Source organism: Peromyscus californicus, unplaced genomic scaffold (genome assembly GCF_007827085.1).
Source record: "Peromyscus californicus insignis strain IS unplaced genomic scaffold, ASM782708v3 Scaffold_11__1_contigs__length_118956290, whole genome shotgun sequence".
Classification (NCBI taxonomy): Eukaryota; Metazoa; Chordata; class Mammalia; order Rodentia; family Cricetidae; genus Peromyscus; species Peromyscus californicus.
The window spans coordinates 20,803,388-20,816,077 of NW_026294402.1; the positions used below are offsets into that span (position 1 = coordinate 20,803,388).

A 12,690-nucleotide genomic window follows, 5' to 3' on the forward strand; every position below is an offset into this window, starting at 1 on the left:
GCCACCAAACTTACAGCAACCCTCCTATATCCAGCTTCAGTGCTGGGTTTGGAGGTTCATGCTGTACCTAGCTGAAAAATCTATTTATTTAACTTGCTAATGTAGCTAGTAGATGTGAGGTTCCTTCTTTGCTTTTCTCCTTCCTGTTGATATACTCTGAAATGTCTGAAGAGTTGTTTACCTCACTTTCTTCTTTTCTAAGACAAATTGGAAGACATGAACACTAAAATTTGGATGGCATAATATCATTATTATTGTCCCCTCATACCTTGTAACTCTTGCATAGGCTATTCTTTCATTATTTCTATGGACCTTAAGCATTCACAGGTATTCTCCCAAATAGGTGCCCTACCAGGATTCAGGCCAAATGACACAGGTTTTAATTACTAGCCAAGGAATCTTAAGAATCAAATCTATATCTATATCTATGTGTGTGTGTGTGTGTGTGTGTGTGTGTGTGTGTAAAATTATTTAACATTATTTTATGTTCAATGGCACACAAAATGTAAGGTGGTGAACAGCATCCAACAGACTGCCTTGAATCACTCAGCAAAAATTTATTAAAAACCTACTGTCTTCAAAGTAGCTACCATGGCCTTGGTCATATAGCATGCTTGGAATTTCTGCAAGGAATCAGAAATGAGTGAATCATAGTAGTATGGACCTTCGAAGTGAGGAGTAGGGGAATTTATAAATATTCAAATTCCCAGATCAAACAGAGAGGTCCCAGGAAGCCTTGAAAACCACTGCTCTAAGTCATCAAGCCTCAGGGGCCCAGTGATCCCTAGTCCATCCAAAGCTGGGCCTGTTTTCCAGTTGGAGTATAGTTTGCAGGATACGCGTGTGAAATTCATCCTGGTGCTAGAAGGCATATACATGCAAAGAGGGCCAAGCCCTAGAGGAAAATCAGCAGGATCTGGGCGAGGTTCAGAGCTTGGAGCCCAATGGCCTGAGGATCAAGCTCTCTGTACCTGGTGGAGTGCTAATTAGGGACTGTATAAAGATGTGTTATGCATTTTGTCATTTTTTGTGTGTCAGATACTGTATAAAGCTCTTCACTAATGTAATCTTATCCCATCCTCATGACAGTTCTGTGAGATTGAAGCTGATATTTGCAGATGGCCAAGAAGTGACTTAACTCCTAACTACAGAGGCCTTCTTCTCTCTTTCCCTCTTCATGTTGCCTTCAAAAGTGGGCTGCACTCCCACATAGACAGTGGGAGAACATTCAAGTATAAAGGGCTCTTCTTTTTCAAAATTTATTTTTAATTAAATATTTGAGACTGTCATACAAGCATACAGTGTATTTTGACCATATTTCACTCAACTCCTCTACCAGTCTCAACTTTGTGTCCCTTTTCTCTCTCTCCTTTTATCCATCAAGACCAATTTCTGCTGCTATACACTTGTGCATGTGGGGCATCCATTGGAGTGCGCTTGACCTACCCACAGTCATACCTTTAAAGAAAACTGACTCTCCCAAAAGTCATCAGCTGTCAACAGCTCTCCAGCCAGAGACAGGGCTTATGAGTGCCTTCCCTCTTCATGCTGGAATGCAGAGTGGCTTGATCTTGTGCAATCTTGCACAGTCAACTATAGCTGCTCTGAGTTTTTGAGCACAACAGCCCTGTCATGTCCACAAGACACTGTTCAGCTCCAGTCCTCCTCAACCTGTGACTCTTACACTCTTTCCACCCTCCTATTCCTTAATGGACCTTGAGTCCCATGGGATGGATAAGGATATAGATGCCCTTCTTGCCACTGAGCACTTCATAGACATTTATTTTCTGTACTTTGACCAGTTCCTGAGTTTCTGCATTAACCACTGTCCACTGAATAAATCTCTAAGGTGTGAGAGCAACACTAATCTGTGGGTATAGAGACATGAATTTAGAGGTAGTTTGATACTATGTCCATTTAGCAAGTAATGGCAGTAAATTCAGTCCTGGGGTCAACAAGCTCTATTGACATGGGCTCTTGCCAGATTTACAGCATTAGGTATGCACTTCCTCCTGTGAAGCAAGCCTTAACAAACACCATCATTTCACCCACGGTGTATCTTGCCATTCTGTTTGTATTGTAGCTGACAGGGTTCACAGCTGGATAAGACATTGATGACTTTTCCCTCAGCAGCCTGCATGGCACCTTCCAGGAAGATGAACGCTAGCCAGAAAGGGGGAACTTCTAGGTCGGTACCAACTTGACAATGGTACTGATATCTTGTGGCAAAAGTGTGTGCTATTGTCATCAATAGTCTTCACATCAAGTTCTAGTGCTTAGGAAGCTTATGAAAAAGTAGGTTTCCATCCAGCTTCTTCACACATCCTAAGTGTTAGTTATCCCTCCGCTCCTCTATGCCACCCTCTCCACCCTTTCCCCTACTTAAACCTCTCTTCCCATTGTTCAGTCATTCCCCTTCATATCACCTAGGGCTCCTCTTGCAGGAGACACCAGGCATCTGGGAATGTTCACACTCACCAGCAGGCAAAATCAGCTCCCATTAACTTCTAACTGCCAAGGTTCCCATGGTTTCCAGATCAGGGCTCAGTCAATGCAGGGCAGTTTGTCTTTATGCCTGCCACAGTTATCTGCTTTTGTTTCTTCTCCAGTACCCAAGTCGGGGAGGGGGCTGCCTGATGATCTTCAACTCCATTCACATCAAGCTATAGTGTCTGCTGACAGATTCAAGAGGGCTGTGCTTTGGGAACCACTGATTTTGAATAAAGATCAGGAGCTTAAGTGAGTAAAGGCACTAATAGGAGAGGGGATAAGAAGGGCTTGAAAGATAGGCTGAATTCCTGAAGTCACACTTTTGGATAAACTGGATGCTAAGTGCTGTCTGGAGAGACATGATAAGATCTCAGGAGATAGAGGGATTAAGGGTTCTGCTGCTTCAGAAATTCTCTTGAAGTACTTTTCCTACCACTGTACAGGCTTGTTTGCACAAAGTCCTCATTTTTTAATGGGAACAATAAGTATGTGTATGCTTTTCACAAAGATAGTCATTAGTGGTCATTATCAAAGCCTCTTTCTTTTTCATAACTGAGGTTATAGACCCAAACACTGCTACATTAGTATTCAAACAGTGCTGTCCTGCCTGCAATAAATGGTAAACAACAGTATCCACCCCTTATTTTAGTTCTACAGGAACTCAAGACAATTAAAAATAGAAAAGAAAAGAAATAAAAAGGAAAGGAACATGACTGGTCCCGGGTTTCGGTCCCAGATGAATGAAAAGAAGTAAAAAGGAAAAGATATGATTGGTCCTAGGTATTGGCACCAAATAATGAAAAAAAGAAATAAAAAAGGAAGAGACATGACTGCTCCTGGGCATGTTAGAGGAGAAAATTTATTATAGGTCTGTGGGAGAGCAAAGTCAGAGGCAGGAGCATCTGGGAGATTTCACAGTGGACATGCCCCTGAGCCATGTGAGGAGAGGGGGGAGAGAGAGAGCGGGAGAAGAGAACCAGGTGCAGCAGCCAGGAGGCCCCAAATGATCAAGTAACCAAAATGGTTGGGTTGCACAGGGAAGGACAGCCCAGTCCCTGGAGTGGAGAAGTACAGGGTAGGGGCAAGGTATGCCAGCCAGGAGGGCCCTGTAACAGGCAGGCACTGAGGAATGCAGGGAGAACCTGGCAGGCAGTGTCTGCTCTGATACCTTAAATAGGCACCTTGTCATTTGTCCCAGGTTTGAAACCTAACAAAGACAATGGAAATTTTTTCTACTTAACAATCACTTTTGAGCTCTTCATTGCTCTAACAAATACATATGACTATAACTAGTGGCTACCACACATGTTATATATATCTAGATTTAGAGATGGTGATTTGCTTGCTGAGGGAATATAGCAGTAACCAGTGGATGATACTCTAAGATAATGTCAAATTATATGATCACTTTCTGTATCCTGTATATAAAACAAGTAATTTTATTAATCAGCAGCGAGAGTTGACTTTGTCATTTATTTTCTACAAATGTTGAAAACCATCTGACTTTTCCAAGCTGTGCTTTCTACCATGATACAGCAAAAATATTAATACTTGCCTTGAGAAGTTCTTCTAAGAATTGAATTGTAAGAGAATGTACTATCTGTGAAGTGCTCAAAAGCATGGGTTGATGAATAGGTACTTGATGCTCAATAAGTGAGGCTTTGAAAATGTATTGTCAAACTTTAGAGACTTTAAAACTATCTACCTAAGTATGCATAGGATAATTAAAGAAGTATCAGTTTCACTTTTAATCCAAACGAACACATTTATTGCAGGAGTTCAAATATGTAAGTGAACAAATAAAAATTGCAAGGCCCCATTCCAAGGTTCACACTGTGGAGGCAGTCCACTCTTGACAGGTTGACACATATTCTTTCGACATTTTGCTAGGTATCTATCTACAAATATTTAATTTTAAAACACAAGTTTAGATTATATACAGTGTTCTGCAACTTGAAATTTTGATTCAACAGTGTATTTAGACCTAGTATTCTATTTTCTCAGTTGGATTTTAATTGATGATATAAATCTATTATTAATTAATAATTGGGCTATTTATTATTTTTTGCTATTTCACTCACTGGTGTAGTGAACATTCTTAAGTAATCATCTTTTGGCATGTGTACTCGGTATTTTTTTCTAGGACAAATTCCTAGAAGAAAAATTAGTAAGTCAAAGAGTACTATACTGATCAGCCTTTGTTAACCTGCATGGAGAATGTTAAAGCATGGGTTGTGTCCCCCAAGAATTTACATATGAAGCCTTTGATTCACCCAGTGCTTCAGGATGAGACTATTTAAAGATGGGGCCTTTAAAAGGGAGATGAATTTATTAAGAAGATGAGGTGGTTATAGGGGTCCTAAATCCACTCTGACTCTGACTCATATCCTAATAAGACAAAGAAGTTTGGATGTCTGAAGACATCCACAGTGTGCACGCACAGAGCAAAGACTATGCAAGGAGACAGGGAGAAGACAGGCATCTGTAAGCCAGGAGAGAAGCTTCAGGAGAGACCAGCTTACTAACACATGGATCTTGGCCTTTCAGCCTCTACAACTGTGAAAAATAGATTCACTGATGACATCCAGCTTGCAGTATTTCATTGCAGCAGCCCTCACAGACGAATGTGAACGTCTTGGTGTAGTGTGCTGTCTGAGGCCCTGGAGTTATGAAGCTGTTCTTCGCTCCCCCTGCATCCCTGCCTGTCCTTCTCCGCCCTCACTGCCCCTCCTCCCTCCCAGCGTGCTGCAGTTACTCATCAGGTTGTTTACTATGAACCTTGGGAAACCTCAAGACTCTTTGGAGGTTAGTGAGCAAAAATTATTTCTACTTTTAGCTTTTTCACTATTATTATTAGGGTGTAACTAGTGTGTTGAGAACATATCACAGCACATAGCCAGAAATCAGAAGGCAATTTGTGAAGTTGGTTCTCTCCTTCCACCATTTATATGGATCCCAGAAATCAAACTCATGTCATAGGCTTGTGCTTTTACCTGATGAGACACTTCTATGGCCACATTTTTTTGTTGTTTTATTTTTCCTTTTGCTTTGTTGTACCTCATTCTGGCAAAAGATTACAGGACAAAGCTATTACAATATTTTCCCACTGAATTATACAATAGTAAGAACAAAAGCAATAATTTTTCCCCCACAAAAATCTCTCAAGTATTTCTTCCTTGGGTTGATGGGAATACACATTCACTTGGGTGGATCACTTTAAGTTCATTAAATTCATTGTTTGTAGTACAGAGGCTTGGATTTAGAGGCCACATAGGTTAGGCAAGCTGTCCCACCACTGAGCCACATCTCTGTCTCTTCTAAAATTTTTAATTTTATTATTTTTTGAGACAAGGTTCTGCCTTGTCTCAGACACCCTCCTCTGTCAGCCTTCAAAGTAACTGGTGTTACAGGCCTGAGCCACCGAGCCCAGATACAGCCACCTTCTGATTCACCTAATTGAATGAATCTGCACTGACCTAGGAGCTAAAGGCACAGCCCTTTCACACAGTCCCTCTTCCTGACCACCCCACCTCCCTCACCCTCCTGAAATCTGATGTGTGTGCTTCTTTGAGAAGCAGGAAGGAAACCTGAAATGACCAAGGATCTATCCTATGGTCTACAGCCTGTCAGCAACCTTCACATACTTGGCATTCTTTTCATTTCCTAAAGAAGTGACTCACCCAGAACTCATAGCCACAGTAGTTGGAACAATTAATCTCAACGTCTTCTATTAATTTTTCCCTTTAACAATTTATTTTACCTGTAAAATAAAAGACTGCTTTGCTGGATATGTGCATTTTGGTTGTAAAAGCAGAGGAATGTATCTGTCAGTGGTCTAAAAGAGGATTTTTCTTTTCTGATCTCTTTCTTCCCAGAATTCATTTTGGCTGTTCAAGCACCAAAGGCCTGGGAAGCCTGTATTTACTTTTCCCTAACAGATCAGGAAACCATGAGGGGAGCTGAGTCAGACCTGTCTCAACTAACAGGTCAGGATGGCCTAGAAGCAATCTGACTGAAGTAAGAGGTGAGTGAGCACACTGCCAATACAATCCACTGAGAGAGGAGGGAGGGAGGGAGGGAGGGAGGGAGAGAGAGAGAGAGAGAGAGAGAGAGAGAGAGAGAGAGAGAGAGAGAGAGAGAGAGAGAGATCTGTCACACAGAATTTGCAGGAAGACTATTATGAAAGGACTTTTCTCTTGTGCTTGTTTATTTTTGCCCTAATGTATTTCTATGTATGTGCAAAGAAAGTTGGGGACAAATTAAGAAACAAACCCAAAGATAATAATCTCCCTATTTGTAATATTCACATTCTACCTTTTTGTCCTTTTATTGCATTTTTAGGTATTGCTTTTTCCATTCTATTTAGTTTACTAAGCCATGTAAGAACCTCAAAATACATGCAATTATTCCCAATAAACTTGAGTGGCTACCACATGTAAGGAATTCTACCCGACTTTGTAGGAGATACTCAAGGCATTGTGCTAAGTTCTGTATCAGACAGAGAAGATACCGTCTATCTCAGGATCTGGAGATCTGCTCAACAGTTTGCAGAGACAGCTAGATTTTACACAGGAAAACATTCTAATTGTCTAGTGGTCAGTGAAAGAATCTCAATATCACTTATATTTAGCTAAAAGCCCAAGAGTATTTTGAGACAATAGCGAGTAAATGAATACTTTTATCAGAAACCGATTTCAGAAGGGTTCATTTGTGTGTCATAATTTATGAAAGGGAGAGAGAGTTCCGCCCATGACATATGTGCACACCAGAGCCACAGTTATATCATCATCTGCAACACAGCTGCTTCTCTTGAATTCTCACATTCAGAACTTCAATAGTATGCAGCATATGGGCTATGAAAAACTATATTTGAGCCAGGTCAGAATTTGGTAGGTAGCTGATTTAGAGTATTAGGCCTTCTCTACCCTAAGAAATTAAATTAAGGAGCACACAAATATGGCCTTTGGAGACAAGAACTTGAGTAGAAATGCCTACAGAAGTGTCAACTGAGATATTACTATCATTTTGGATGAAAAAGATGTCCATTATTTTCACTTCATGAAGTCTCTTCATCTGTGGATAGTGTTTGACTGGCATGATGCTATTATTTACTGTAGAATTTCTGGAAGTAAATAAAATAAGAAAAAGCATTAACCAAAACAAGACAAGTCATTTGGTTCCAGGGAATGAAATCATATCCTGAGTAACAATCACAAATACTATCATTTGCACTCTTGTTTTCTGTCAGGTGCTCAAGTACCTCCCTAAAATAGGGTCCAATCAATATGAAATGTTAAAGATGAAGTAAAAGAGTCTTTGGGTTTGGGATGGGTAGATAGCTCAGTTGGTAAAGTGCTTGGCATGCAAACATGGGGACCCAAATCTCATGTTAAACTAGGTGTGGTGACTTGTGCCTGTAACCCCATGCTGTGGATGCTGAGACAGGAGGGGCTCTAGGGCTTGTAATAATTGCTATTGTAGCCAGTTGATTCAATGAGAGAGTGTGCCTCAAAAATGTAAGATGGAGAAGAATTGAGGAGGATACTTGATGCTGACCTCTGACCTCTATACACACACACACACACACACATGCATGTGAGCTCACATGAACAACAAATATATAGTGTTTGTGCAAGTACTTGAGATACACACACACACACACACACACACACACACACACACACACACACACAGTCTCTGCACTGTTAGGACCCACACAAAAGAGGGCAGTAGTGACACAATATTTTAACAATTACTAATCTTCTTACCTGTCCCAATCAGTCTCCACAGTACTGCAATGCAATTGCTTCACTTAAAGCAAGCAGATCTGTCTAGCACAAATGCCCAGGCATTTGTTTCCTCTTTAAATTTCCTCTTATCCTGGATGTGAGTTCTCTAAGGTAGACCTTCAGAAAAATCACGAGTCACTAATCAAAGTCTGCTAGGAAAGGGCAAATAGGACCAGGCTAGTGTGTATTGCTTATAAAATGATGTTCATGTTCTAACCTATTACATCCATTTAAACTTAGTTAAGTTCAATTCAATTCACTTTTGTACAGCAGGAAGTATTCAGTCATTGCCAAAGTCAATATATTAAGCCTAGTTGCTGAAGGCAGCTGGTTTCCCACAGATAGTACTATGTGTCCCTATTTCCGATTTCAGTCGATTTCTGATTCAGTGGTAGGAAATGCCTAAGGGAGTTTGCAGCAATGCCCTTTTCCACTTGTAATAGATTTTATGAACTTTGGATTTTTCTCCTGGATAGCTCTAAAACTAATGTCAAACCAAATAAAACAAAACGACAAGGTAAGTGGTTTCTTCTTCCTGTCCCAGAAGCAAGTGTCCTGCCAGTCTATTGTCACGGATGTGGAATCCCCAAGGAGAAGAGGGGCTCTCATATGTATGAGAAACAAGTTTGTAAGAAAGCTCTGGAATGTGAACATTCCTTGAGACTCCAGTGATAACCGGAGATAAATTTGGACTTCTGGGACATCCTATTTCTGTGCTATGTCTTCGCCCACTCCCTTCTTGGCTGGTGGGAAAAAGAGGTAAAGAATTTCAGAATGGGAGGCATTTATTCTGATATTTTTTTCCTGTTTGTTTAAATCTCTGGGCTGACACTGCAATCCCCACTTCCTTTCCTTTCTCTTCTCTTGCTGTGTTTTGACTTTTCTTCTGTGATAGTTGATCTTTAAATAGATCAAGTATGAAGTTTTATTTTTCTCTAATTTTTGTTCATTAACCTTGCAAATATCACATTCTTGTACTTTGTAGATTCCTAATCTATATAGGGATATATTAGTATCTATTCCCTTTTGTTTGTCAAACATCTCAATTTTCAATTATTTTAATAAGCTTGCAATTTCCTCTGGTAACTATGGTATTTAATCATGAATATTTAAACCACACTCAGATTTCATAAAAAAAGAGACCTTGTGGATGGTAGATATATTAGTTATTTTTTTGTTGCTGTGATAAAACACCTGAGAAAAGCAACTGAAGGAAGCGATTTTTGTCTTCTGGTTCCAGAGGGATAGAGTCGACCATGGCAGGGAGAGGGAGAAGGGGGAGGGGAAGGAGGAAGGGAGAGAACTCCTATGCACCAGCTGTGGGGATGCACACTGTAATCTCAGCACTAGCAAGGACGAGGCAGGAGGACTGTTATGAGTTCAAGACCAGACAAGACTACACAGAGACTCCCAGAGTTCCAAGGTCTGCCAAGCAGCTACTACGTGTTGGCCTCCTGGGGAAGTGAAGGTTGCTGCTGAACATCCCGACACAGAGCCCGAGTAATTTGTGCCTCTGCAGCAGTGCTCAAATCTGTCCTCCAGGACATCTTTTCATTACTAAAATTACTGAGGATCCCTGACAGTGCCTGTCTATGTTGGATACATCTACTGAGCTATTATATTTGAAATTAAAACTGAGAAAAATTTAGAGTATTACTGATTTAACTCACAAATATCTAAAATTCATTAAAATATAATAAACTAATATATGTTAACACAAAACACATCTTATGAAAAATATTTGTATCTTCTAAAGCAATAAAAGTTAGGTTGAGAAATGTCATTGTTTTACATTTTGGCAAATTCCTTTAACATCTAGCTTAATAAGTAACAGCTGATTCTTTTATGGATTTTTTTTGCATTCAACTTGTTACAATTATACTGGAAAATGTCAGTGTATTTTTCATGAGAAAAAGATTTAGCAGAGAATAAATCCTCATATTCAGTTTAAAATTGGCCTTAAAAGTCAGTATTAGTATGTTAAAATATTAACCTTTCAGCTCCCCACATTCTCAGAGACAGAATCCCCTTCTCACTGCCAGGATTCCTCACTCAACACCTAACTACTGTATTAGTGCCTACTACACAATTATCCCTCAAGAAATAGTTGCTGGATTAAGTAATGGATACTATACCCTATGTTGGGACTATATAGGTTACCAAGAATCCCTTCTCTCAAGAAGTTTGTACTCCACTGGAAGACAAATATTTATGAGATTGTATTAGCACAATATGAGAGTAAATACAAGATGCTATGGAAGTTTAGAGGGTATACCACCCAATCCTGGAAGATCAAAAAAGGTCTTTAGGGGAAAACTGGTTAAACTGAGACAAAGTAAACATCAAATGAGAAGTGTGAGTGGAGTGTTACAGATGGAGGGGGCAGCAGAACTTGCTAGAGTCAAGCCATGAAGTGAGCAGGCCAGAAGGGAGGAAATCTATCATGTAAGTTTTCCAAGAAAAAGTCTGAAGACTAAACTGGAGACTGACACAGTTAAGGCTCAGAATGATCACTATGGATCATTCTAAGTGAAGAATGAGTCGTAATACAAAGCAACAGGCTGAAACGCTGCTACAAGGAGCTAAGTCAAGAGAATGGATTTGTCTAAAAGTAATGGAGATAAAAAGAAATGGAAGTAGAGTTGGGAAAGGAAACTTGAGTGGATTTCCTGATGATTGTAGAAGGGCAGGGTGGAGTATGACACCCAGATTTCTGGCTTGTACAACTGATCAGTGATGATACCATTTAGAGATCTGAAGCAAATACAGGTACAATGAAATGAGAATTTTAGTTTGGGATGAGATGTTGTTTTGAGATACCCTGGATCATCCAGGATAGACATTTTAAAGGTATGTAGACTTTATGGTTAAGAGAGAACTGGACTTGATACTTACACTTCGTTAGCACACATGATTATGGAAGCCAGGGAGACCACAGAGGACTGTTAAAGGTGAGATGGGGAGCAGGATGGTGCAGCGGATAAAAGCACTTGACAGGTAAGCCTGATGAGTTTCATCACTGAAATCAACGGTGAAAGGAGAGAATAGATTCTCTAAAGTCCTCTGACTTCTGCACAAGTGGTATACATTCACACACACATATACTATTAATGATAAATTACTTTTTAAAAAGAGACACAGATCGAATGAGATGCCTCAGTGGTTAAGATCACTGGCTGATTTTCCAGAAGACCTGGTTTCCATTCCCAGCACCCATATGGCAGTTCATATTCATATGTAACTCTAGTCCCAGGGCATCTGATGTCCTCTTCTGGCTTCTTTGGGCACCATGTACACACATGGTACACAGACATACATGCGGACAAAACACTGATACACATACAATAAATAAAAAGTATATCTTTATGTATATATGTGAGATAGGAACAAATCAGTTTGAACAACTTCTAGGCACATGATATTTACGTGCCAGCAGAAGATAATCCTAGAAGACAAGATTTTAAAAAAAGAGCTAGAGATCTAGGAAGAAAACCAGGAAAGTGTGGTTTTAGATACCAAAAGATGTAAATTTGCAAACTATGGTTACTGGTATCTAACGCTGTAGAGAAGTTGATTAAAACAAGAAAAAAAGGTCTACTGTACTGATATCCTTATGAAGAATTTAGGTAGAGTGATAAGGGTAAAATCCTGAAGCTTATTGACTAGAATAAAAAAATGCATTGAGAGAAGTTCCTGAGAAGACAGAAATATGTGCTTCAGAGATGGTAGAGGGTGAAGGAAACACCTTATCCGTGGTGCCAAGTCAGATGTGTATGCAGGCAGGCTTGGGAGTGAGGAAACAATCGGTTGGTTTATAACGGTTTTGTTGTTGTTGTTTTCTGAAAATAAGCGAGAGAGAGAGAGAGAGAGAGAGAGAGAGAGAGAGAGAGAGAGAGAGAGAGAGAGAGATTGAGATTGACAATAATGCAGAAAATCTGACGCGGCTGTTGCTGAAAGTGGGAAGAAGAGCTCACTAGAGGAATAAGCATTGCTTGATGAATTGGGCAGTTCACTTGATTTGTACATTGTAAATATATATCAGAAACAACCTACATGGTCAGCCCAGGATTTCATATCAACTTTCTTTTTCAAACCTTTTTCTGAATTAGGTTAAGATCTAGGCTTTATTTTGTGAACAAATGTAATACCATAGACAGCACAACAGAAAGATCATAAAAAGAGCACAATTCTCACCTTCTGTATTTGCTTACATGTAATTTTCAACACATATACAATATATAACATCAGCTACTTAATCTCTTTCTGAGAAAGCTCCACATAGTATAATCTCATTTCCTGTAATCTTCCACGAATTTTCAATGGAAAGCATTGAAGTTATTATTTGGGGTAGACTTTGTATGACAGCATAAATATATCTTTGACATTATTTATATTGAGAATTTGTCCATTT

General features: G+C 39.7%; 3 long non-coding RNA genes across 12 annotated transcripts in view; 1 reads left to right on the forward strand and 2 right to left on the reverse strand.

Annotated features, from left to right (window-relative positions):
• LOC128120886 (uncharacterized) overlaps positions 1-2,603 on the reverse strand; it is a 40,480-nt gene extending 37,877 nt beyond the window's left edge. The window contains exon 1 of the long non-coding RNA XR_008221989.1: positions 2,479-2,603. This is a non-coding gene — a long non-coding RNA (uncharacterized LOC128120886). The remainder of the gene's footprint in view (positions 1-2,478) is intronic.
• Positions 1-9,207, forward strand: part of LOC128120852 (uncharacterized) — an 88,787-nt gene extending 79,580 nt beyond the window's left edge. For 8 of the 10 annotated variants that reach the window (XR_008221965.1, XR_008221966.1, XR_008221974.1 and 5 more), the window contains 3 exons: positions 5,038-5,295; positions 6,366-6,514; positions 8,824-9,207. This is a non-coding gene — a long non-coding RNA (uncharacterized LOC128120852). Of the gene's footprint in view, positions 1-2,609; positions 2,740-5,037; positions 5,296-6,365; positions 6,515-8,823 lie in introns of all 10 variants that reach the window. The other 2 variants (XR_008221970.1, XR_008221967.1) reach the window with 2 other exon arrangements.
• Positions 7,151-11,286, reverse strand: LOC128120879 (uncharacterized). The gene is made up of 3 exons (XR_008221977.1): positions 11,175-11,286; positions 8,259-8,431; positions 7,151-7,612 (listed from the first exon to the last, which is right to left on the reverse strand). It is a non-coding gene; the product is annotated as an uncharacterized LOC128120879 (long non-coding RNA).
• Positions 11,287-12,690: the final 1,404 nt, after the last annotated feature.